The sequence below is a fragment of the Somniosus microcephalus genome, chromosome 26 (genome assembly GCF_052327205.1).
Source record: "Somniosus microcephalus isolate GS21.2 chromosome 26, FLI_Smic_1.0, whole genome shotgun sequence".
In the NCBI taxonomy this organism is placed as follows: Eukaryota; Metazoa; Chordata; class Chondrichthyes; order Squaliformes; family Somniosidae; genus Somniosus; species Somniosus microcephalus.
Genome location: NC_141012.1, coordinates 3683739 through 3710448, shown reverse-complemented (window position 1 = coordinate 3710448; position 26710 = coordinate 3683739). Strand labels below are relative to the sequence as shown.

Below are 26710 nucleotides of genomic sequence, written 5' to 3'. Positions count from 1 at the left end.
TACTGGCATGGATTGAAAATTGGTTAACAGACAGGAAACAGAGAGTAGGAATAAATGGGTCTTTTTCGGGGTGGCAGGCGGTGACTAGTGGGGTACCGCAGGGATCAGTACATGGGCCCCAGCTATTATCAATGATTTGGATGAGAGAGCCAAACGTAATATTTCCAAGTTTGCTGACGACACGAAACTAGGTGGGATTGAGAGTTGTGAGGAGGATGCAAAGAGGCTTCAAGGCGATTTAGACAAGTTGAGTGGGCAAATACATGGCAGATGCAGTATAACGTGGATAAATGTGAAGTTATCCACTTCGGTAGGAAAAACAGAAAGGTAGAAAAAACAGAAAGGTAGAGTATTATTTAAATGGTGATAGATTGGGAAATGTTGATGTACAAAGGGACCTGGGTGTCCTTGTACACCAGTCACTGAAAGCAAACATGCAGGTGCAGCAAGCAGTTAGGAGGACAAATGGTATGTTGGCCTTCATTGCAAGAGGATTTGAGTACAGGAGCAAGGATATCTTACTACAGTTATACAGGGCCTTGGTGAGACCACACCTGGAGTACTGTGTGCAGTTTTGGTCTCCTTACCTAAGAAAGGATATACTTGCCATAGAGGGAGTGCAGCGAAAGTTCACCAGACTGATTCCTGGGATGGCAGGACTGTCGTATGAGGAGGAATTGGGTCGACTAGGCCTGTATTCACTAGAGTTTAGAAGAATGAGAGAGGATCTAATTGAAACTTATAAAATCCTGACAGGGCTAGACAGACTGGATGCAGGGAGGATGTTTCCTCTGGCTGGGAGGGTCTAGAACGAGGGGTCACAGTCTCAGGATACGGGGTAGGACATTTAGGACTGAGATGAGGGGAAATTTCTTCACTCAGAGGGCGGTGAACCTGTGAAATTCTCTACCACAGAAGGCGGTGGAGGCCAAGTCACTGAATATATTTAAGAAGGAGATAGATTTCTAGACACAAAAGGCATCAAGGGGTATGGGGAGAGTGCGGGAATATGGGAATATGGTATTGAGATAGAGGATCAGCCATGATCGTATTGAATGGCGGAGCAGGCTCGAGGGGCCGAATGGCTGATTCCTGCTCCTATTTTTCTATGTTTCTAATTGGAACACACTGTCAACTGGAACACAATCTATTCCCTTCATTATCTTATGAACCTCAATCAGACCACCCCTAAGCCTACACTTCTCTAAAGTGCAGAGTCCCAGCTCTTTTAGCCTATCTTGATAACTAAGATGCTTTAGACTGGGAATTAGTCTAGTGGCCGCCCTCTGCGCACGCTCCAAAGCCTCAATATCACCCACCATGTGAGGAGACCAAAACTGGATACAGTATTCCAAGTGCGGCCTGACCAAGGCCTTGTACAAGGACAAAATAGAATGCTTCGTCTTGTACTCGATTGTCCTATGGCTACACCCCAACACCCTATTTGCACTAGCTATCGCTTCACGGCATTGCTCTTGTACCTTTAGCGAGGTATGCACATTCTTGGCTCCTGCTGAACTATCCCAATGTACAAGCATATTCCCCATCACGCATTGTACCAACTGCACATGCTCAGTTGATTTAGGAGCTGGTCCCCATCAACATTAAGAAAGAACTTGCATTTCTACAGCGACTTTCACCACCTCAGAACATCCCAAACGCTTTACAGCCAATGGAGTACCTTTTGAAGTGCAGTCACTATTGTAATGTAGGAAACATGGCAGCCAATTTGCACACAGCAAGCTCCCACAAACAGCAATGTGCTAATGACCAGATAATCTGTTTTTAGTGATGTTGATTGAGGGATAAATATTGGCCGAGGACACCGGGGGAGAACTCCCCTGCTCTTCTTCGAAATAGTGCCGTGGGATCAAGTGATATGGGGAGAAGGCAGGAACAGGGTACTGAGTTTGGATGATCAGCCATGATCGCATTGAATGGCGGAGCAGGCTCGAGGGGCCGAATGGCCTACTCCTGCTCCTATCTTCTATGTTTCTATGATCTTTTATGTCCACCTGAGAGAGCAGACGGGGCCTTGCTTTAACATCTCCCAAGAGTTGAGAGTTTCCATGGCGGGCTTGTTGTGGGACTGCTGCACTGTTATTTATTAGTTTTGATTGGAGAGGGTTAACTATGCTTCTGAAATATTTTATGCCTGATTTGATGCTAGTGGTTAATCTCACAATAAGTTAATAATTCTAAAACCCATAGGAACACCTGTTCACACTTCAATATCGCCATGGAAACACCTATGAATGACTCACTATCTCCATAGCAATGCTTTCTGATAGCACACCGTCTCCATAGCAACCCATCCTCAGAAAAGCCTCACTGTGCGCATACATTTTTAAGTCCTCTCGAGTGCGCCCGGGCTGTGCGTGGATATGCATAGAAACAGCTGGGGACCCCGCTTCAGATTGATATCCAATAATTCCTGCTGGACTGGCAGGCAAAGATAGGATTGCACTTCACTGTGCTGCCTCCCATGGTCGAAGAGCCAGATGACACTCACTGTCTAGGCTCTCACTTACCATTTGTGTGATGACGTGCTTCCTGCCATCACCTCTGAACGGCCTGGCTCTAATTTTAAGGTTATGTCCCACTTGTTCTGGACCCCCCACCAGAGGAAATAGTTTCTCTCCATCAACAACAGCAACTTGCATTTATATAGCACCGTTAACTGAGTAAAATGGCCCAAGGCGCTTCACAGGAGCGATTATCAAAGACAGGTGGAGAGGTTTAGGGAGGGAATTGCCGAGTTATGAGCCTTGGCAGCTGAAGGCACGGCCACCAATGGTAGAGCGATGAAAATCGGGGATGGGCAAGAGGCCAGAATTAGAGGAGCGCAGAGATCTCGGAGGGTTGTAGGGCTGGAGGAGGTTACAGAGATAGGGAGAGGCAAGGCCCTGGAGGGAATTGAAAACGAGGATAAGAATTTTTAAATTGATAACCAGGAGCCAATATAGGTCAGTGAGCACTGGATGATGGGTGAACAGGACTTGGTGCGAGTCAGGACACGGGCAGTGAGCACAGGGGGTGATGGGTGAACAGGGCTTGGTGCGAGTCAGGACATGGGGCAGTGAGCACAGAGGGTGATGGGTGAACAGGGCTTGGTGCGAATTAGGACACGGGGCAGTGAGCACAGGGGGTGATGGGTGAACGGGACTGGGTGTGAGTTAGGACACGGGGCAGTGAGCACAGGGGGTGATGGGTGAACGGGGGTCGGTGTGAGTTAGGACACGGGGCAGTGAGCACAGGGGGTGATGGGTGAACGGGACTGGGTGCGAGTTAGGACACGGGGCAGTGAGCACAGGGGGTGATGGGTGAACGGGACTGGGTGTGAGTTAGGACACGGGGCAGTGAGCACAGGGGGTGATGGGTGAACAGGGCTTGGTGCGAGTTAGGACACGGGGCAGTGAGCACAGGGGGCGATGGGTGAACGGGGGTCGGTGTGAGTTAGGACACGGGGCAGCAGAGTTTTGGATGAGCTCAAGTTTATGGAGGGTGGAAGATGGGAGGCCGGTCAGGAGAGTTTTGGAATAGTCAAGTCTCGAGGTAACAAAGGCATGGATGAGTGTTTCAGCAGCGGATAAGCTGAGGCAGGGGCGAAGACGGGCAATGTACAGAGGTGGAAGTAGGTCGTCTTGTTGATGGAGCAGATATATGGTCAGGAAGCTCAACCCGGTCAAGTTCGTCACCAAGGTTGCAAACAGCCTAGTTCAACCTCCGACAGTTGCCAGGGAGAGGGTTGGAGTCGGTGACAAGGGAACAGAGTCTGTGGTGGGGACCGAAGACAATGGGCTTCAGTCTTCCCAACACTTAGTTGGAGGAAATTTCTGCTCACCCAGGGCTGGGTGTTGGACAAGCAGAGACAGTGGAGGTGGTGGTGGTGAAGTAAACCTGGGTGTCATCAGTTGATATGTACCCTATCAAATCCTTTAATCATCTTAAACACCTCAATTAGATCACCCCTTAATTCTCTATACTCAAGGGAACGCAAGCCTAGTCTGTGCAACCTGTCCTCATAATTTATCCCTTTTAGACCCGGTATCATGCTGGTGAATCTGCGCTGCTCCCCCTCCAAGGCCAATATACCCTTCCTGAGGTGTGGGGTCCAGAACTGAACGCAGTGACTCCAGATGCGGTCTTCAAACAACTGTAGCAGAACTTCCACGCCAAGTGGGACCAAGTAGGAAGTATCTCCACTGCCAGAAACTGGGCTAGATCCCATTCCGAACTCATCAATAAGCCAGGTTACCTGGTCAGTCATCTATGGCGCCCTGGAGGTCTGTGGACCTGGCACATCAGATATTAGGTTTCTAGGCTTCTCATAAAGGATCATCTCGGCTTCACTTCCCATCACCAGGCCTGCCATCCTGGGCCAGTTAGACAGCAAAGTTGCTTTGCTTTTAGAGGACCTCAACGTCTTGATCATTGCCAAAGGACACAAACCCAATAAATACAATCTCCTCTGCACCCGAATGCGAATTTACCACCAGTGCTTAGTAAAGCTATCCATCGGCAAGTTATATTACATGGAATTACATAGAATCTGCAACACAGAAACAGGACATTCTGCTCTGTGCCGGTGTTAATGCTCCACGCGAACCTCCACCCACTCTAATTAACTCTTCCCACCCCGCCCCCGTATCGCTCTATTCTCTTCTCCCTTGTATGCATCAAGCCTCCTCTTAAATGCGTCAACACTCTCTGCTTCACCCATTCCATGTGACAGCAAGTTCCACATTCTCACCACTCTCTGTGGAAAGAAATTCCTCCTAAATTCTTAATGTGTTAGTAGCTATCTTATATTCACATCTCCTTGTTCTGGACTGACCCACAAATGGAAACAGTTTCTCCATATTAACCCTATCGAACCCCTTACTAATTTTAAAGACCTCTATCAGTTCTCAGTCTTCGCTTTTTCAGAGGTAAGAGTCCCAGCCTGCGCAATCTTTCCTGTTAGTTGCATCCTCTTAATTCTGGTAACATCCTTGTAAATCTTTTCCGCACTTTCTCCTGTGCATCCATATCCTTTTCCTGGTATGGAGATCAGAACTGTGCACAGTGCTCAGTGTGGTTTAACCAAGGTTCGATAAAAATTTAACATTACCTCCCTACTTTTGTATTCTATTCCTCTTGAAATGAACCCCATTACGTTCTTTGCATTCTTTATGGCCTTATCAGATCATTTACTACCTTAACAACCAGAGCCTTCTGTTGCCGAGCACAATTTATTCTGGGCGTGGTGAATATTTCAAGATGGCACCTAAACAATGCGTCGAAGGAATATAAGAGAAAGTTTTAGCTGAAGAATTTATAAAGCAGCGTTGGGCCACCCGCACAACAAGCCAGCATCCTCAGAACACCGCAGCGTTCAGGACAGCAGGAAACAGAGCCAAGGACAAAATGTCCCTTGATGAGCTTTAGAAAGGTTGGTGAGTTCGAAGGCTAAACAGAAACATAAGAGGGAGAAAAAAATAAGACTTGCATTTATATAGCGCCTTTCACAACCTCAGGATGTCCCAATGCACTTTACAGCCAATGAAGTACTTTTGAAGTGTAGTCACTGTTGTAGGAAATGTGGCAGTCAATTTACACACAGCAAGCTCCCACAAACAGCACTGTGATAATGACCAGATAATCAGTTTAACTGATGTTGGTTGAGGGATAAATATTGGCCAGGACACCGGGGAGAACTCCCCTGCTCTTCTTTGAAATAGTGGCCATGGGATCTTTTCCATTCACCTGAGAGGGCAGCATGGCCTCGGTTTAACATCTCATCCGAAAGACGGCACCTCTGACAGTGCAGCACTCCCTCAGTACTGCACTGGAGTGTCAGCCTAGATTTTTGTGCTCATGTCTCTGGAGTGGGACTTGAACCCACAACCTTCTGACTCAGAGGTAAGCGTGCTATACACTGAGCCACAGGATCCCTCCTTGTGTACATTCACACTGGTGTGAAAACCCAAACAGCCCAGTCTCTACTGAGTCCGATACATTCATTTATAATACAGTTGTGTAAGTAGTGTCCCTATACAGACATCAGCCATGTTATATAGGCTGCACTGATCTCTTTAACTAAAAGTTCCAATGTTTGTCACACTCTAGCATCTACATTCCATAAATTGGAACTGGGAGTTTCAAATCTAATGCACACAAAAATAAACTCGGAGCTAATTAGCAATCAGTCATAAAGATCTACTTTCATCACAGCTGGTTGAAGGTCAGCATCACAAGGCGTGGGGCGGTCATTCCTGGGAGGAGGACCCTGAGCTCAAGGTGCTGTGAAGAGCAGAGATCCCAGGGACATGTAAGGAGGGGCCCGTCTCCAGAAAGGGAACCTGCACTGTGTTATCTCCAAAAATCACCCGCCCATGATCACTCTCCACCAATGAGATTGCGAGAAAGTGACACCAACGTTTGGAATGTTCACATGATTGCCGGCACAGGTACGATGGGCCGAATGGCCGCCTTCTGTGCTGCGTCATACCATAATTACTACCAACTCAAAAGTGACATTCAACAACATTTTATTATTATAGATGGATAACAGAGAGCCATTGCTAAAACTAAATAAAATGCATCAGTTACTGCAGCACCCTAAACGATATGAAGCCCTGCAGTTATATAAATCAGACCAAACTCATATCGAAGCAAAGTACTTGGAAAACCGCAAATGTAACACCCCTATTTAAGAAAGGAGGGAGACAGAAAGCAGGAAACTATAGACCAGTTAGCCTAACATCTGTCGTTGGGAAAATGCTGGAGTCCTTCATTAAGGAAGCAGTAGCAGGGCATTTGGAAAATCATAATGCAATCAAGCAATCAGCATGATTTTATGAAAGGGAAATCATGTTTAATAAACTTGCTGGAGTTCTTTGAGGAGGTAATGAGCAGGGTGGACAAAGGTGAACCAGTGGATGTGGTGTATTTGGATTTCCAGAAGGCATTCGATAAGGTGCCACATAAAAGGTTACTGCATAAGATAAGAGCTCACGGAATTGGGGGTAATATATTAGCATGGATAGAGAATTGGCAAACTAACAGAAAGCAGAGACTCGGGATAAATGGGTCATTTTCCGGTTGGCAAGTGGTAACTAGTGGGGTGCCACAGGGATCGGTGCTGGGGCCTCAACTATTTACAATCTACAGTAATGACTTGGATGAAGGGACCGAGTGTAATGTAGCCAAGTTTATGGATGATACAAAGATGGGTGGGAAAGCAAGTTGTGCAGAGGACTCAAAGGATCTGCAAAGGGATATAGGCAGGCTAAGTGAGTGGGCAAACATTTGGCAGATGGAGTATAATGTGGGAAAGTGCAAGGTAAGGAAAAATAAAAAAGCAGCCTATTATTTAAATGAAGAGAGATTACAAAATGCTACAGTTCAGAGGGACCTGGGGGTCCTTGTGCATGTAACACAAAAAGTTAGCATGCAGGTACAGCAAGTAATCAAAAAGGCAAATGGAATATTGGCCTTTATTTCAAGGGGGTTGGAGTATAAAAGCAGGGAAGTCCTGCTACAACTGTACAGGGTATTGGTGAGACCACACCTGGAGTACTGCGTACAGTTTTGGTCTCCTTATTTAAGGAAGGATATACTTTCATTGGAGGCAGTTCAGAGATAATTCACGAGGTTAATTCCAGAGATGAGGGGTTTGACTTATGAGGAAAGGTTGAGCAGGCTGGGCCTATACTTACTGGAATTTAGAAGAATGAGAGGTGATCTTATTGAAACATACAGGGGGAAAAATTTGCTATCACCCCATTTGGGGCGCCATTATTGGCCGTGCGCAAAGTTTAGCGCCTGGCGCTAATTATCGCCTCTGACAGCAAACTTGGCTTTTATTGCCCCTGGATGTGATTGGAGCGCTAACTCAGGCGCTTCACATCTGTCTTAAGGCGCAAAAGCCGAGGAGCGAGGCGCTACCTCACAGCGCTGGCGAAGCTCATGTGATGTCAGTCAGCAATGGAACACAGACACACCGGCACCGGCCACTTCTTAAAGGGGAGTTCTGACGAATGGTCATCGACCTGAAACGTTAACTCTGTTTCTCTCTTCATAGATGCTGCTTGACCTGCTGAGTTTCTCCAACATTTTCTGTTTTTATCTTAAAGGGGAGGGTCGCTCTTGCTCTCCATCCACATCCTGCTCATTGCAGCCTTGAGTCTCGGCCTGGAGAGACTTGTACATCAAATCTGCTGGAAAGAACAATGGAGAGACCCAGGGAAAGAGCTCAGAGTGCAGCCCCCACAGTCTCTTCTAAATAGATACAAGGAAGGGCAAATCAAAATGAACCTGCAAAGTGCTGCTCAGTACCCAAAACTCCTTCACACAGCGTTGACTCTCTCCAGAAGTCTCTCTCTCTGTCTCTCAGAATGCGTGGTGCACAAATGCCACCAACAAAAAAAGGCAGGAAGCGGTCGCCTTTAAATAGCGCTCCCCTAGTCCCTTTCTGACTGCAAAACGCTCCCCTCAACCTGTCGTTGCTAGCAGCAGGCGGTAAGGCAGGGGGCGCCACTCAATATCCGGTCCGGGGTGCTACCGGGGCGTTGCGCACTCGACTGACGTCACGATATGCTGGCGCAAGAAATCGTGGCGGCAGTGTTTAACGCCGCTGCAAAATGTCTAGTTAATTTCGCGAGCGGCGCAAACATCGCCGCGTCCAGGCGCTAGTTGCTTTGTGCCCCATTAGCGCCCTCTTAAGGCGCTAACGGGAGGCGCAAACAACTGAATTTTTCCCCCATAAGATACTGAGGGGGCTCGACAGAGTAGATGCAGAGAGGATGTTTCCCCTCGTGGGGAAATCTAGAACTCGGGGGCATAGTTTCAGAACTATGATGAGGAGGAATTTCTTATCTCAGAGGGTCGTAAATCTGTGGAATTCTCTGCCCCAGAGAGCTGTGGAGGCTGGGTCGTTAAATACATTTAAGGTGGAGATAGACAGATTTTTGCAAGATAAGGGAGTGAAGGGTTATGGGGAGCGGGCAGGGAAGTGGCTTTGAGCCCAAGATCAGCCATGATCTTATTGAATGGCAGAGCAGGCTCGAGGGGCCAAGTGGCCTATTCCTGCTCCTATTTATTATGTTCTTATGTACCTGTGAGATATCACTGGGATTGATTGACAGCTGCTCATCCTGACTTCCAATTTGATTCAAGCGGCACAATGAAGTCCACAGTGTTCCTCCAAAGAAAGCCTGAAGGTACCTCGAGCTCCAGTCATTGACCTGGTTAACATTTTATTAAGTTTAAGGTAATAGAATAAAGACTTGTATTTCTACAGCACCTTTCACGACCTCAGGACGTCCCAAAGTGCTTTACAGCCAATGAAGTACATTTTGAAGTGGAGTCACTGTTGTAATGTAGGAAACGCGGCAGCCAATTTGCGCACAGCAAGCTCCCACAAACAGCAATGTGATAATGACCAGATAATCTGTTTTAGTGATGTTGGTTGAGGGATAAATATTGGCCCAGGACACCAGGGAGAACTCCCCCTGCTCTTCTTTCAAATAGTGTCCGTGGGATCTTTTATGTCCACCTGAGAGAGCAGACGGGGCCTCGGTTTAACCGAAAGACGGCACCTCCGACAGTGCAGCACTCCCTCAGCATTGCACTGGGAATGTTAGTCTAGATTATGTGCTCAAGTCTCTGAAGAGGCACTTCTGACTCAAAGGCTACCCACTGAGACACAGCTGACACTCTCACCCACCAGTGACTGACCGGGTTACTGTGTTATTTTGCTGCATTAACGAGCAGAAAGATATTACAGGTGGGGCCAATCAAGCTCATCCTTCCATAGACACCTACAATCTCCACCCCCCCACCCCCACCCCCGCCTCCCCACTCCCACCCCCGCCCCTGCCTCCCCACTCCCACCCCCACCCCCGCCACCACCCCTGCCACCCCACCCCCGCCACCCCACCCCCGCCACCCCACTCCCACCCCCACCCCCGCCACCCCACTCCCACCCCCACCCCTGCCACCCCACCCCCACCCCCGCCACCCCACTCCCACCCCCGCCACCACCCCTGCCTCCCCACCCCCGCCCCCCCGCCCCCACCCCCGCCACCCCACCCCCGCCACCCCACTCCCACCCCCGCCCCCACCCCCGCCTCCCCACCCCCGCCACCACCCCTGCCACCCCACCCCCGCCCCGCCACCACCCCTGCCACCCCCGCCACCACCCCTGCCACCCCACCCCCACCTCCCCACCACACCATCTAACTGCCTCCTGGATCACTCGAGAGTTTTTGCCCCCCCACTACAACAACTTGCATTTATATAACCCCACATAAACATGCCAAGGTGCTTCACAGAGGCGCGGGAAATTGTGCGCTGAGTGGAGGAAGGGGAGCAGGGAGAAGCAATACTGGGTCAGAGGTGGGTTTCAGGAAGGGTTTTGGAGGTGGGAGGGTTTAGGGAGAGAATTCCAGAGACTAGGACCCAGCAACAAAGGGAAGAGAGGAGGCACAAGAGGTCGGACTGGGGCTGTGGACGAGGTGTGGTGCTGGAGGAGGTTACAGAGATAGGGAGAGGTGAGGCCTTGAAAAGTTTTAAAGACAAGAGCAAGAATTTTAAATGTGGGGACTGGGAGTCAGTGTAGGTTCAGCAAGGACAGGGTTTGGGGGGTGGTGGGGGGGGGTGTGAATGACAAGTGGGGACTTTGTGTGGGATAGACTAAGGGCGAGAGAGAATGGAGGATGGGAGGCCAGCACACAATTGAAGCTGTTGATCACTCTTGGTGTGAAGGCATGTTTCCTGATGTCAGTCCTGAACTTGCCTTTCATCAATTTGTTCCCGAGTCCCCCTGTGCTGTAATCGTGACTTAACTTGAAATGGTGCTCAGGATCAACCCTCTCTATTCCCTCTATGACGTTCCCTCTCATTCACGTTCCTTCCAAGGCTGAGAGTCCGTGTTTATATAACCTATTTATCTGAGGGGTCGGGGGCACAGATTCACAAATCACTAATAGCAACGCAGGTTAATAAGACCATAAAAAAGCACACCTGGCATTGGGGCTCATCTCTAGATAGAATTAAAAAGCAGAGAAGTTATGTTAAACTTGTATCGAACCTTGGTTAGACCACACTTGGAGTATTGTACACAGCTCTGGTCTTCCTACTATAAAAAGGATATCGAGGCACTGAAGAAAGATTTACAAGGATAATACCAGAACCAATAAATCCAATAGGGAATTCAGGAGGAACTTCTTTACCCAGAGAGTGGTGAGAATGTGGAACTCGCTACCACAGGGAGTGGTTGAGATGAATATCATAGATACATTTAAGCTGGACAAACACATGAGGGAGAAAGGAATCGAAGGAGATGCTGATAGGGTGAGATGAAGGAGGGTGGGAGGAGGCTCGAGTGGAGCATAAACACCGGCACGGACCAGTTGGAACAAATGGCCTGTTTCTGTGCTGTAAACTTGATGTAACACGCCCCAACCTAAACTCCCCAAAGTGTGACCCCCCAACCCCTGACCCCAACCCATGCTCCCCATGGATGCCTGTGATCGATGCCCCAGATAATATTTAACATTATTCTACAATAAACAATTGAGTAAACAAGCTCTTCTCGATCTTCCTTGCTGCAATGCTCCATCTCACACACAGAAATCACACAGAAACCCCACAGTGCAGATAGAGGCCATTTCGGCCCATCGAGCCTGCACCGGCACATATCCCACCCGATCCCCGTAACCCCTACACCAACACATATCCCACCCTATCCCTGTAACCCCACGTATTTAATCCCCCTAACACTAAGGGTCAATTTATCATAGCCAATCAACCTAACCTGCACATCTTTGGACTGTGGGAGGAAACCGGAGCACCCGGAGAAAACTCACGCAAACACGGGGAGAATGTGCAAACTCCACACAGACAGTCGCCCGAGGCCGGATTCGAACCCGGGTCTCTGGCGCTGTGAGGCAACAGTGCTAACCACTATGCCACCCTCAGTAAGCTCCCCACTGGAGTGGAGCTAATTTACAGAACAAACGGGAAACTGTTCAACCTCCGTCGCCTCCAGTCCAGATCCAAGGTCATCTCATCCTTTGTCATCGAATTACAATATGCAGATGACGCTTGCGTCTGCTCTCACTCGGAGGTCGAACTCCAAACCATTGTCAACACCTTCACCGAAGCGTACGAGAGCATGGGCCTTACACTAAACATCCGTAAGACAAACGTCCTCTACCAACCTGCCCCCGCCACACATTACTGCACCCCGATTATCAAAATCCACGACAAGGCCTTGGACAACGTGGACCACTTTCCATACCTCGGGAGCCTACTGTCAACAAGGGCAGATGTCGACAACTAAGTCCAACACCGCCTTCAGTGTGCCAGTGCAGCCTTCGGTCGCCTGAGGAAGAGAGTGTTTGAAGACCAGGACCTCAAACCCGGCACTAAGATCATGGTCTACAGAGCAGCAGTGATACCCGCCCTGCTGTATGCCTCATAGACATGGACCATGTACAGCAGGCACCTCAAAGCACTGGAGAGGTACCGCCAACGCTGCCTCCGCAAGATCCTGCAAATCCATTGGCAGGATAAGTGCACCAACGTCAGTGTTCTTGCTCAGGCTAACATCCAAGCTTTGACCACGCTCGATCAGCTCCGATGGATGGGTCACATTGTCCACATGCCCGATACGAGACTCGCAAAACAAGCACTCTACTCTGAGCTCCAGCATGGCAAGAGAGCCCCAGGTGGGCAGAGGAAACGCTTCAAGGACACCCTCAAAGCCTCCTTGAAAAAGTGTAACATCCCCACCGACACCTGGGAATCCCTGGCCCAAGACCGCACAAAGTGGAGGAGAAGCATCTGGGAAGGCGCCGAACACCTCGAGTCTCTTCGCCGGGAGCAAGCGGAAGCCAAGCGCAAGCAGCGCACGTCAACCCAAGCACCCCACCCCACCCGCCCCTTCAACCACCGTCTGCCCCACCTGTGACAGAGACTGTAGGTCCCGCATTGGACTCATCAGTCACCTGAGAACTCATTTTTAATGTGGAAGCAAGTCATCCTCAGTTCAGAGGGACTGCCTAAGAAGAAGGAGAAAGTCAAAATGTTGAGAGGAATTAAATTAACAAAAACAACAGAATGGGCATAAAATACATTAATAAAACTGTAATTAACTCTTAGTTAAAAAGATATTCAATAAATGTGCTTTGTGTTGCTGGTTTTTAGGCCTTGAAGGTGCGCAGTGTGCCCGTGAGTTTCTGCCTCTCTCACTGGAAGAACTTCAAAGTCAATCTCAGTCCTTTCATCTCCTTGTCTCAGAATTAACATAATGATGACATTTTGAATGGAATTGCAGAAGCTAATTCCCTGATTCTGATGTCAGATTCGTTTAACTCACTGCCATCTAGGAATTCAAAATCCTTTGGCAGGTTTCTTCCCTTTGATCTTGACCGTGCTGACTCCTACAGGAGAACCAGTGCCACAGGAGGCATCTGTTCCCCTCCACCCATCCAGTCTCAGGCCCAAGCAGTCGTTTTCCGAGTGTGACTCTAGACACTGAGCGGTGGCAGGCAATTCGACCATACAGCGTCACGGTGCAGCCCAATCCTGTCCTTACCTGCTATTCGCACACACTGTCCAGCAGGATAGGGACAGGAACCCCTGGCTGGTATCACCCCTCCCTAGCCCAGGGGTCACTGGACAGCAATCAGGGGCAGGACCACCATTTCCAGCCCTCTCCGTGGCAACTGTCTGAAGCACAGCCTGATCGTTTGTAATCTTGCTGTCATATTTGACCCCGAGATGAGCTACCGACCACCAAGACCGCCTACTTCCAGCTCCATAACATCGCCCGACTCCAACCCTGTCTCGGCTCATCTGCTGCTGAATCCCTCATCCATGCTTTTGTTACCTTCAGACTTGACAATTCCAATGCACTCCTGGCCGGCCTCCCATCTTCCACCCTCCGTAAACTGGTGCTTATCCAAACATCTGCTGCCCGTATCTTAACTACATAGAATTACATAGGATATACGGCACAGAAACAGGCCATTCGGCTCAACCAGTCCATGCCGGCGTTTATGCTCCACTCGAGCCTCCTCTGTCTTTCCTCATCTAAATCCATCAGCAGAACCCTCTATTCCTTCTCCCTCATATGCTTGTCTAGCCGCCCCTTAAATGCATCTATACTATTCGCTTCAACCACTCCCTATGGTAGCGAGTTCCACATTCTCACCACTCTCTGGGTAAAGAAATGTATCCTGAATTCACTATTGGATTTCTTGGTGACTATCTTATATTTATGGCCTTTAGTTATGCTCTTCCCCACAAGTGGAAACATTCTCTCTGTATCCACTCTATCAAAACTTTACATAATTTTAAAGACCTCTATTAGGTCACCCCTCAGCCTTTTTTCAAGAGAAAAGAGACCCAGCCTGTTCATCCTTTCCTGATATGTATACCCTCACATTTCTGTTATCATCCTTGTAAATCTTCTCTGCATCCTCTCCAGTGCCTCTATATCATTTTTATACTATGGCGACCAGAACTGTACGCAGTACTCCAAGTGTGGTCCAACCAAGGTTCAATACAGGTTTAGCATAACTTCCCTACTTTTCAATTCTGTCCCTCTTGAAATAAACCCTAGTTCTTGGTTTGCTTTTTTTATGGCCTTGCTAACCTGTGGTGCAACTTTTAATGATTTGTGTATTTGTACTCCGAGATCCAATTGTTCTTCTACCCCACCTAGACTCACACCCTCCAAGTGATATTCTTCCTACCAAAATGTAATGGCCCAGAAATTCGGGTCTCCACGGGTGAGTACGCACAGGGTACTCACCCGTAAGCCCAATGGAAGTGCTGGTTTCCTGCATGCACTGCGCATGCGCGGGAAACCGGCACTTTCGTTCCCCTGAAAGCAAGGGTTAAGAGGTCGAACGCATGTGTGGGAGAGGCAGCGCGTGCGCATCGAACTTGCGTTATTTTTGCAGGTTTTCCCGGGAAGGTAAGTCTCCAGAATTTACACATTTAAAAAGCAGGCGTAAGGCCTGCTTTTTACAAGGTAAGTGGTGAATTAATTAAAATTAAAACATTTTTTCCACAGGTTTATTATTTTTAAATACTTTAAAGCAAGGTAAGTTTATTTTTAGCCCCGTTAGAAAATAAAATTATTTTTTTCAAAAATTTAAATTATTGTTTAAAATAGTTATTTCATGTAATTTATAGTTTATTTTAAAAATGTGATGTTCTTTTTAAATTTATTTGAAGATTTAGTGATGTTTTGGGGCCCGTAGTATTTATAAGTTTTGATAGCTCTTCCTGTCAAACTTATGAATGGAGCATTCCCTGCTCCGATTGGCTCCCCATGGCCCACGTGATCCCAGGGGACGCATCGAACTAACTGCGCCCCTGGGATACGCAAGCACTGCGCGCTGGCAGTTGGAGGAGGCCCAGGATCGGAATCCCACGCGTGCCCACAGCTCAACGGCCGGCGCGCTAGGTAAGTGCAGGTCGGGGGCTTGCACCCACGGGAAGCCTCCGACCTGAATTTCTGGGCCCATACCTCACATTTGTCTGTGTTGTACTTCATTTGCCAATTATTTGCCCATTCTGCAAGTTTATTAACCTGTTATTTATTGCAGTCCTCCTCAGTATTGACTATCTTCCCGCCCCCAATTTGGTATCATCCGCAAATTTAGAAATTGTGTTTTTGATTTCAAAGTCTAAATTGTTAATGTAAATTGTGAACAGCAGTGGTCCCAGCACTGATCCTTGTGGAACACCACTACCCACCTTCTGCCACTGTGAATAGCTACCCTTTACTCCCACTCTCTGCTTTCTGTCTTAAAGCCAGCCAGCAATCCATTCTGCTACTTATCCCCTGACTCCGCATTCTCTGACCTTATTCATTAGTCTATAACTCGCACCAAGTTCCGTTCACCCATCACCCACTGTGCTCGCTGACCTACATCGGTTCCTGGTCTGGCAATGCCTCGATTTAAAAACTCTCATCCTTGTTTTCAAATCCCTCCATGGCCTCGCCCCCTCCCTATCTCTATAATCTCCTCCAGCTCTACAGCCCTCCGAGATATCTGCGCTCCTCCAATTCTGGCCTCATGCGCATCCCCGATTTTCATCGCTCCACCATTGGCGGCCGTGCCTTCAGCTGTCTCGGTCCTAAGCTCTGGAATTCCCTCCCTAAACCTCTCCACCTCTCTCTTCTCCTTTAAGACACTCCTTAAAATCTACCTCTTTGACCAAGCCTTTGGTCACCTGTCCTAATACCTCCTTATGTGGCTAGGTGGCAAATTTTGTTTGATTTACGCTTCTGTGAAGCACCGCGGGACGTTTTACTTCTTCTTCTTAGGCAGTCCCTCGGAACCGAGGATGACTTGCTTCCACATTAAAAATGAGTTCTCAGGTGACTGATGAGTCCAATGCGGGACCTACAGTCTCTGTCACAGGTGGGGCAGACGTTGGTTGAAGGGGCGGGTGGGTGGGGTGCTTGGGTTGACGTTGTTTGCGCTTGGCTTCCGCTTGCTCCCGGCGAAGAGACTCGAGGTGTTCGGCGCCTTCCCGGATGCTTCTCCTCCACTTTGTGCGGTCTTGGGCCAGGAATTCCCAGGTGTCGGTGGGGATGTTGCACTTTTTCAAGGAGGCTTTAAGGATGTCCTTGAAGCGTTTCCTCTGCCCACCTGGGGCTCTCTTGTCGTGTCGGAGCTCCGAGTAGAGCGCTTGTTTTGGGAGTCTCGTATCGGGCATGCGGACTGATGTGCCTCAATAAATCCGAGACTCAATGTTAGCGGAACAAAACAAGGCTTTTATTAACTTAGAAGGTAACACACAGTGGAGAGGTGTCTTCCATCCAGAGGTCTGCAGTACTGGATGTGAGGAACGCTGAGCCTGCTTACATAGGGGCCAGGTATGGGCGGAGCCCTACACACAATACAATACAAGGTGAGGAAACTGAAACTAAACCACAGTCACAGGCACAATCACACAGAGAATACAGATGAGTGATGAATGGCATATTTCATCACACGGACAATGTGACCCGTCCATCGGAGCTGATTGAGCGTGGTCAGAGCTTCGATGCTGGGGATGTTGGCCTGAGCAAGAACACTGACGTTGGTGCGCCTATCCTGCCAGTGGATTTGCAGGATCTTGCGGAGGCAGCGTTGGTGGTACCTCTCCAGTGCTTTGAGCTGCCTGCTGTACATGTACATGTATGTTAAAGGCGCTGTATAAATAAATGCAAGTTGTTGTTGTTAGTACTGGATTTGGAAATGCTACTCTGGTCCAACAGGGAGCTCTGAGCGCCTCTCAGATTCCGGAACATTCTTGGGGCAGATCACAGGGCGAACAAGGATCCTAACAGCTGGAAACATCAGTGACTGAAGGACCCAACTGATGTCACAGAGCACGGGAGCGCCACACAATCTGCTTCCAAACCCAAGGTGACGCTGGGCCGTTTGCTGCCTGTCACCTGTGCGCTGGTGTTTCCAGCTGTTTCTGGCCCTCACTGATGCTTCCAGCTCTTACTTTCTAATTGCAAATTCCTGATTTGGGGTTCAGTTAGAAGCAGCGAGGATAATCTGTAGGATAAATCATAGAATAGAGCAGCACAGAAGGAGGCCATTCGGCCCATCACGTCTGTGCCAGACCCGCTCTTATGGCCAACTGACTATAAAGTAACATTATTAGGAGTTTCACAGTTGCAGAAGAGAATTTTAAATTTCATTAGCCTGAAGAGACTGGTTATATCCCAGATCTGCTGGGTAAACAGAGCACCATTTGTGTGGGAATGGTTTACACTGTAATTATTTCCAGCCACTCCATCACTTATCATCTGATTTAATAAACATGCAAACAAATAAACAGAGGCTCTCGCTGGGGTTGGGACCCTGAGACATGTCCCCATTACACAGGACCTCAGGTAAGTGGATACGGCCTAATCTTAAACCCCTCCCATGCACCATTCTCGTTGGGCGAGAGGGGGTTAGGAGAGCTAATGAGGACAGAGTGTTGTTGTGGCTCACATTCTGCATTCATTACAATGGGAAATCAGAAACAAACAGCCTCTGGTTGAGATGATAGGAAATTCAACCAACTTGACAGACACCTTAAAAATTCATTATTTTTTTTATTCATTCATGGGATCTGGGTGTCGCTGGCAAGGCCAGTATTTATTGCTCATCCTTAATTGCCCTTGAGAGGGTGGTGGTGAGCCGCCTTCTTGAACCGCTGCAGTCCGTGTGGTGATGGTGCTCCCACAGTGCTGTTAGTCGGGGAGTTCCAGGATTTTGACCCAGCGATGATGAAGGAACGTCGATATGGGTGTTCCCCTCCAAACTCATCTCCTCCTATTATCGGCACTCAGACTCCTGCAGGTCTCATTGTTGTAACTCAAAGCATTTGAGAACTTGATTCCCACTTCTGGAGGTGGGAATCTCCCCAATGGAAGACCCTTGGTATAAGGAGAGAACCAGGGAACAACCTGCAGGGAGAAGGTTGGAGCAACGCTGGACTCACAGCCCCCCTGGGGTAAGGGGGTGGGGGTGCTGTTGCCTAGACAGAGTAGTTGATTGACAGACGGGGTAGAACACGGCCACTGTGAATATTTTAACCTAAAACTGTGCAACGTTTCTTGGGATAGAACTGACTGTTGGAAATATCACACAACACAAACTGCTGGATGATCCATCCATTATAAATCAGTCATCCCCAAACATCACTCACACAGTCCCAGGGTGTTTGGGCTGAGCTTTATCTGGTTAGTGCGTGTACTTCACCTTGTTTAGAATGAAGGAGAGTTCATCAGTGTCATTGAAACGAGTTTGGGAAATACATCAGCTGGTTGCAGATTAAGGCAACTGTCTCTGGACCTGGTGATTCAGAGGAGCTGAGCACAGATGTGTGATACGGGGCTTCTGGTTACCCCTTGGGACCGATGCCTCTCTGTAAAGTGCTGATAAGGAAAGGGTGACTGCAATCTGCCTGCCTCCTGTGTAGCGACTAAACATCACCCAAAATGCTGTTTCTCATGCTGCTCCCTGGCGACATCATCCAAAATCACGCCATCGGTTTCCACATGTACGCTGACAACACTCAGCTGTCTCACCACCACCTCTCTCGACCCCTCCACTATCTCTGATTTGTCACACTGCTTGTCCGACATCCAGTCCGGGATGAGCAGAAATTTCCTCCAACTAAATATTGGGAAAGAAAGAAAGACTTGCATTTCTATAGCGCCTTTCACGACCACCGGACGTCCCAAAGCGCTTTACAGCCAATGAAGTACTTTTTGAGGTGGAGTCACAGCAATGTGATAATGACCAGATAATCTGTTTTTAGTAATATTGATTGAGGGCTAAACATTGGCCAGGACACCAGGGATAACTCCCCTGCTCTTCCTCGAAATAATGCCATGGGATCTTTTACGTCCACCTGAGAGGGCAGATAGAGCCTCGGTTTAACATCTCATCTGAAAGGCGGCACCTCCGACAGTGCAGCACTCCCTCAGTACCGCACTGGAGTGTCAGCATAGATTTTTGTGCTCAAGTCCCTGGAGTGGGACTTTAACTCACAACCTTCTGACTCAGAGGCAAGGGCGCCACCCACTGAGCCACGGCTGACACTGAAGCCATTGTCTTTGGTCCCCAACACAATCTCCATTCCTTAGCCACCGACTCCAGCCACCGACTCCATCCCTCTCCCTGGCAACTGTCTGAGGTTGAACCAGACCATTCGCAACCTTGGCGTCATATTTGACCCTGAGGGGAGCTTCCGATCACATATCTACTTCATCACCAAGACTGCCAACTTCTAACTCAATAACATCGATCGACTCCACTCCTGCCTCAGCTCATCTGCCACCGAAACTCTCATCCACGCCTTTGTCACCTCTAGATTTGACAGTTCCAATGCTCTTCTGACCGGCCTCCCATCTTCCACCCTCCGTAAACTTGAGGTCTTCAAAACTCTGCTGCCCCGTGTCCTAACTGGCACCCAGTCCCGTTCACCCATCACCCCTGTGCTCACTGCCCCGTGTCCTAACTCGCACCCAGTCCCGTTCACCCATCACCCCCTGTGCTCACTGCCCCGTGTCCTAACTCACACCCAGTCCCGTTCACCCATCGCCCCTGTGCTCACTGCCCCGTGTCCTAACTCGCACCCAGTCCCATTCACCCATCACCCCGTGCTCACTGCCCCGTGTCCTAACTCACACCCAGTCCCGTTCACCCATCACCCCTGTGCTCACTGCCCCGTGTCCTAACTCGCACCCAGTCCCGTTCACCCATCACCCCCTGTGCTCACTGCCCCGTGTCCTAACTCACACCCAGTCCCGTTCACCCATCACCCCTGTGCTCACTGCCCCGTGTCCTAACTCACACCCAGTCCCATTCACCCATCACCCCGTGCTCACTGCCCCGTGTCCTAACTCACACCCAGTCCCGTTCACCCATCACCCCGTGCTCACTGCCCCGTGTCCTAACTCACACCCAGTCCCGTTCACCCATCACCCCTGTGCTCACTGCCCGTGTCCCGACTCGCACCCAATCCCGTTCACCCATCACCCCCTGTGCTCACTGCCCCGTGTCCCAACTCGCACCCAGTCCCGTTCACCCATCACCCCCCCTGTGCTCACTGCCCGTGTCCTAACTCGCACCCAGTCCCATTCACCCATCACCCCTGTGCTCGCTGACCCGTGTCCCGACTCGCACCCAGTCCCGTTCACCCATCACCCCTGTGCTCGCTGACCCGTGCCCCGACTCGCACCAGGTCCCGTTCACCCATCACCCCCTGTGCTCACTGCCCCATGTCCGAACTCACACCCAGTCCCGTTCACCCATCACCCCTGTGCTCACTGCCCCGTGTCCTAACTCACACCCAGTCCCGTTCACCCATCACCCCCTGTGCTCACTGCCCCATGTCCCAACTCGCACCCAGTCCCGTTCACCCATCACCCCCCGTACTCACTGCCCCATGTCCTAACTCGCACCCAGTCCCGTTCACCCATCACCCCTGTGCCCCGACTCGCACCCAATCCCGTTCACCCATCACCCCCGTGCTCGCTGACCTGTGTCCTAACTCGCACCCAGTCCCATTCACCCATCACCCCTGTGCTCGCTGACCCGTGTCCCGACTCGCACCCAGTCCCGTTCGCCCATCACCCCTGTGCTCGCTGACCCGTGTCCTAACTCACACCCAGTCCCGTTCACCCATCACCCCCTGTGCTCACTGCCCCGTGTCCTAACTCACACCCAGTCCCGTTCACCCATCACCCCTGTGCTCGCTGACCCGTGTCCCGACTCACACCCAGTCCCATTCACCCATCACCCCTGTGCTCACTGCCCAGTGTCCTAACTCACACCCAGTCCCGTTCACCCATCACCCCTGTGCTCGCTGACCTACATTGGCTCCCAGTCCAGCAACGCATTAATTTTAAAATTCTCATCCTTGTTTTCAAATCCCCCATGTCCTCATTCCCTCTATCTCTGTAATCTCCTTCAGCTCCACAACCCTCCGAGATCACAGCGTTCCTCCAATTCTGGCCTCTTGCGCATCCCCAATTTACTCACCACCATTGGCGGGGCCCTAAGCTCTGGAATTCCCTCCCTAAACCTCTCCGCCTCTCGCTCCTCCTTTAAGACACTCCTTAAAACCTACCTCTCTGACCAAGCTGTCCTAATATCACCTTATGTGGCTCGGTGTCAAATCTTGTTTGATAATCGCTCCTGTGAAGCGCCTTGGGACGTTTTATTGCGTTAAAGGCACTATTTAAATGCAAGTTGTTGTTGGAAATATACCACAGATCCACCAGCACCTGACAGAAAAAACAGATTCACGTTTCGGGTGGGACTCTTTGTCAAAGGTTCTGCAAGATGTTTTTCCGTTCAGTCCGCAAGCGTGACCCCAAGCCACCAGTCACCTGCCACTTTAATTCTCCGCTCCACTCCCACTCTGACCCGTTTGTCCTCGGCCTTTTACACTGTTCCAATGAAGCTCAACGTAAGCTCAAGGAACAGCACCTCATCTTTCGATTAGGCACTTTACAGCCTTCTGGACTCAACATAGAGCTCAACAATTTCAAACCATAACCACTGCTCCATTTTCTCGCACAGACCCATCTTTTGTTTCTTTAATTGTCTCATTACCTCCCCCTTTTACCTCATACCATCATACCTTTTGTGACGAGTGGCACTGGGTGAACCCAACTGCAGGAAGGCAAACTCAGGCAGAGGATAGGTTGCAAACACAAAGATAGACTTTACTAGAAACAAACAAAATAACAACAGCACAGATAGAGGCTAGCAGGCCGGCAAGAGGATCACAGGGCAGTATGAAACTCAAGACTGAGCACCGGACATAAAACTAAGCACCACTTAAATAACAGGCATATAACCATGCACAGGTGAGTACGATTAGGAAGAAAGAAGGAGACAATTAAGAGTTCATGGTGCCCTCTGGTGGCGAGGCGAGGCAGAACCTGGGTCATTCCTGACATGAACCCCCCCCCCTAGGAATGGCCCCCGACGTGCCCCCAGAAGGTCCATGGTGACGACGAAGAAAGCCCTGCACCAAGTCGCGATCCAGGATGTTCCGGTCCGGGACCCAGGAGCGTTCCTCCAGACCATATCCCTCCCAGTCCACCAGGAACTGGAGGCCCCCGCGAACCCGGCGAGAGTCTATCAGGCAACGGACCGTGTAGGCAGGCTGGCCGTCAATGATGCGGGGAGCAGGGGGAGGCCTCAAGGCGGGCGCCAGGGAACTGATGGCCACTGGCCGGAGCCAGGAGACGTGGAAGGTGGGATGAATCTGCATGGAGCGAGGCAGCTGGAGACGGTAGGACACCGGGTTGACCTTCCTCAACACCATGAAGGGACCGATGAAACGGGGCGCCAGCTTGCGGGACTCCACCCATAGCGGGAGATCCTGAGTAGAAAGCCAGACCCTCTGACCAGGACGGAATGAAGGAGCCGGTCTGCGCCGCTTGTTGGCCTGGATCCGGCGTTGCCGAGAAGCTCGTTGTAAAGCCAGCCGCGCTCTCCTCCAGGTCCGTCGACAGCGCTGGACAAACTTCTCCATGGAGGGAACCCCCACCTCGAGCTGCTGCTCCTGGAACAGTGGAGGCTGAAAACCGAACTGGCACTCGAATGCCGATATTCCTGTGGAGGAGCAGTGCAAGGTGTTGTGCGCGTACTCAGCCCAGATGATGTGACGGCTCCAGGTCGCAGGGTTAGCGGACACGAGACACCTCAGGGTCGTCTCCAGGTCTTGATTGATCCGTTCCGTTTGACTGTTAGACTGAGGGTGGAAACCCGAGGAAAGGCTGACAGTAGCTCCAATGAGCTTATAGGAAGCTGTCCAAAACTGGGAGGCGAATTGTGGACCATGGTCAGAGACGATGTCAAGAGGCAAACCGAACAACCTGAAAACATGCTGGACCATGAGCTCGGCTGTCTCTTGGGCTGAGGGAAGCTTGGGCAAGGGCAGAAAGCGACAGGCTTTGGAGAAGCGATCCACGATGACCAGAATGACAGTGTTGCCTTGAGATGGTGGAAGGTCTGTGATGAAATCCACAGAGAGGTGTGACCAGGGGCGGGTGGGAATGGGGAGAGGATGCAGCAAACCCTGGGGGTGGGATTGAGGGTTCTTGTTTCGTGCACAAGTAGCACAAGCTGCCACGAACGCCTTTACGTCCCTCTCCATGGTGGGCCACCAGAACCTTCTGCGAAGAAACTCCAGCGTCCTGGATGTGCCTGGATGACCGGTGAGTCGAGACGAATGCCCCCACTGCAGAACTTGTGAGCGTGCCGTGTTGGGAACAAAAAGGCGACCTGGTGGGCCATTGCCAGGGTCTGCCTCCCTCTGTTGTGCCTTTCTGACCAGCGTCTCAATCCCCCAGTGAACCGGTGCTACAATTCGAGAAGTTGGAAGAATAGGTTCTGGTTGTCTCTCCCGCTCAGGTGGATCAAACTGCCTGGAGAGAGCATCAGGCTTGAGATTCTTGGATCCTGGACGATGTGACAGGACAAAGTCGAAATGATTGAAAAACAGTGCCCAGCGAGCTTGATGGGAGTTAAGCCATTTGGCCTCCTGGATATAGGCCAGATTCTTATGGTCTGTCCAGACAATGAACGGGTGTTTAGACCCCTCCAACCAATGTCTCCACTCCTCCAGTGCCAACTTAACTGCTAGTAGTTCCCTGTTTCCAATATCATAGTTTCGCTCTGCAGGAGTGAGTCGGCGAGAAAAGAAGGCGCAAGGGTGCAGTTTGTTGCCATTAGACCGCTGGGACAAAACGGCACCCACTCCTATATCAGAGGCATCCACCTCGACAATGAAGGGGAGTGAGGGATCCGGAATCACGAGGATAGGAGCAGACGTGAAGCGCCGCTTGAGATCCTCGAAAGCCTGCGCAGCCTCAGCAGACCAACTGAACCGGGTGGAAGCGGTTTTGGTGAGGGCGTTGAGAGGGGCAGCAATGGTGCCGAAGTGCCTGATGAATCTCCGATAGAAATTAGCAAACCCCAAGAAGCGTTGCACCTGTTTGAGAGAGGTGGGTGGTGGCCAATCTCGGACAGCTTGGGTCTTGCCAGGGTCCATTTGGATATTGCCGCTGGAGATGATGAAGCCCAGGAATGAAACCGTGGAAACGTGAAACTCACACTTCTCAGCCTTGACAAACAAGAGGTTGTTAAGCAGACATTGCAGGACTTGCCTTACATGCTGGACATGATCGTGAAGAGTTTTGGAGAAAATATGAGAATGTCATCCAGGTAGACAAAGACAAAGCGATTCAGCATGTCTCGGAGGACGTCGTTGATGAGCGCCTGGAACACAGCAGGGGCGTTGGTCAATCCAAAGGGCATGATCAGGTTCTCATAGTGCCCAGTAGGTGTGTTGAATGCCGTCTTCCACTCGTCCCCTTCACGGACACGGGTGAGGTTGTAGGCGTTGCGGAGATCCAATTTTGTGAAGACTGTGGCTCCCTGTAGTAGCTCGAAGGCCGTCGACATGAGCGGAAGAGGATAACGGTTCTTTATAGTAATCTTGTTAAGGCCACGGTAGTCGATGCAGGGGCACGAAGAAAAAACTGGCACCAGCAGGAGAGGTGGACGGACGGATGAAGCCAGTGGCGAGGGCATCACGGATGTAATCCTCCATGGCGGCGGTCTCTGGAGCAGAAAGAGAGAAGATCCTACCCCTAGGTGGGCATGTCCCAGGCAGGAGGTCAATGGCACAGTCATATGGCCTATGAGGGGGAAGTGATGTGGCTCGAACCTTACTAAAAACCTCTCTTAAATCTTCATACTTGGGAGGCACTCGGGACAATTCAGAGTGAGATGGGGGCTCCTGGGGCTGGGAAGGAGGCTTGGAGTGAAGACAGGTGGTGTGGCAGGCGGAGCCCCAATCTGTAAGCCGGCCGGCGGCCCAATCCATGCGTGGATTATGGCAGGCCAACCAAGGGTAACCCAGAACTAATGGAAACTCAGGAGAGTGGATAAGGGAGAATTGGATGGTCTCGAAATGTTGTCCTTCCACGCCCAAACACAGGGGGGCAGTAAGATGGTGAATAGTTCCGGAGCCCAGGGGTCTTCCATCCAGGGCGATAACAGTGAGGGGGTGATCTGGATGGGTCAGGGGAATCTTGAGCTGTTTAGCTAAACCCAGATCCATGAAGTTACCATCGGCCCCAGAATCCACCAGGGCCTTAAGATCATGTTGTTGATTGCCCCAGAAAAGGGAAGATGCCAGCAGGACCCTAGAAACAGTGGGACCGGGAGGGATGGTTACGCTCATCTCAGGTCCCTCCGTCCTGGACGAGCCCTGGCTTTTCCCACCAACTCTGGACAAGAAGAGCGAAAGTGGCCCGGTTCCCCACAATAGAGGCAAGATCCCTCTCTCATTCGGCGATCACGTTCAGGCTGCGAGAGTCGAGCTACTCCCAACTGCATGGGCTCCTCTGGAGCAGTCAAAGATGGACTCGGGATGGCTCGGAGGCTCTCGGATGGCTTTGAAGCAGGGAAGGCTCTTGTTTCCGGAAGTGGGGTGAAAAAGGAGCGGCGTTCTCTTCGCCTCTCACGGAGACGATTATCCACTCGAATGGACATATCAAAGAGAGACTCCAAATCACTCACCGAATCTCTGGAAGCCAGTTCGTCCTTGATTTCATCCGTGAGACCGTGGCGAAAAGTGGCGATGAGCGCCTCTGAATTCCATTGGCTCTCCGCCGCGAGAGTGCGAAACTCAATGGCGAAGTCCGCAACGCTACGAGCCCCCTGGTGAAGCCAAAGCAGTTTGTTAGATGCCTCTCTCCCACTGACAGGATGATCAAAGACCCTTCTCATTTCCTCAGTGAAAAGTTGGTAGTTTGAACATGCCGGAGTTTGCTGTTCCCAGACGGCCGTAGCCCAGGTAAGTGCTTTGCCGGTGAGTAGCGAAACGATGTAGGCTACTCGGGAACGGTCAGTGGGAAACAATGAACCTTGCAACTTGAAAGCCAGGGAACACTGGGTTAGAAAGCCTCGACATCCTCCCGGGTTCCCGTCATAGCGCTCGGGTGCAGGTAATCGGGGTTCTTTCAGAGGGGGAAGCGAAACCGAAGGAGCGGGTAATGATGCTGGAGTAGCTTGGGTCGCCTGACTCTGGCTCTGATGGAAAGCAATGACGAGGGCCTCCAGCTGTTTCTGGCTTCGGGAGAACGACGTGGCGAAGCACCGCAGTTCATCCAAGA

At 50.5% G+C, this 26710-nt stretch overlaps 1 protein-coding gene across 1 annotated transcript in view; it reads left to right on the top strand.

The window, feature by feature from the left end:
* Positions 1-26710, top strand: part of nectin1b (nectin cell adhesion molecule 1b) — a 630230-nt gene that overhangs the window by 601493 nt on the left and 2027 nt on the right. The gene's annotated exons all lie outside the window — the stretch shown is intronic.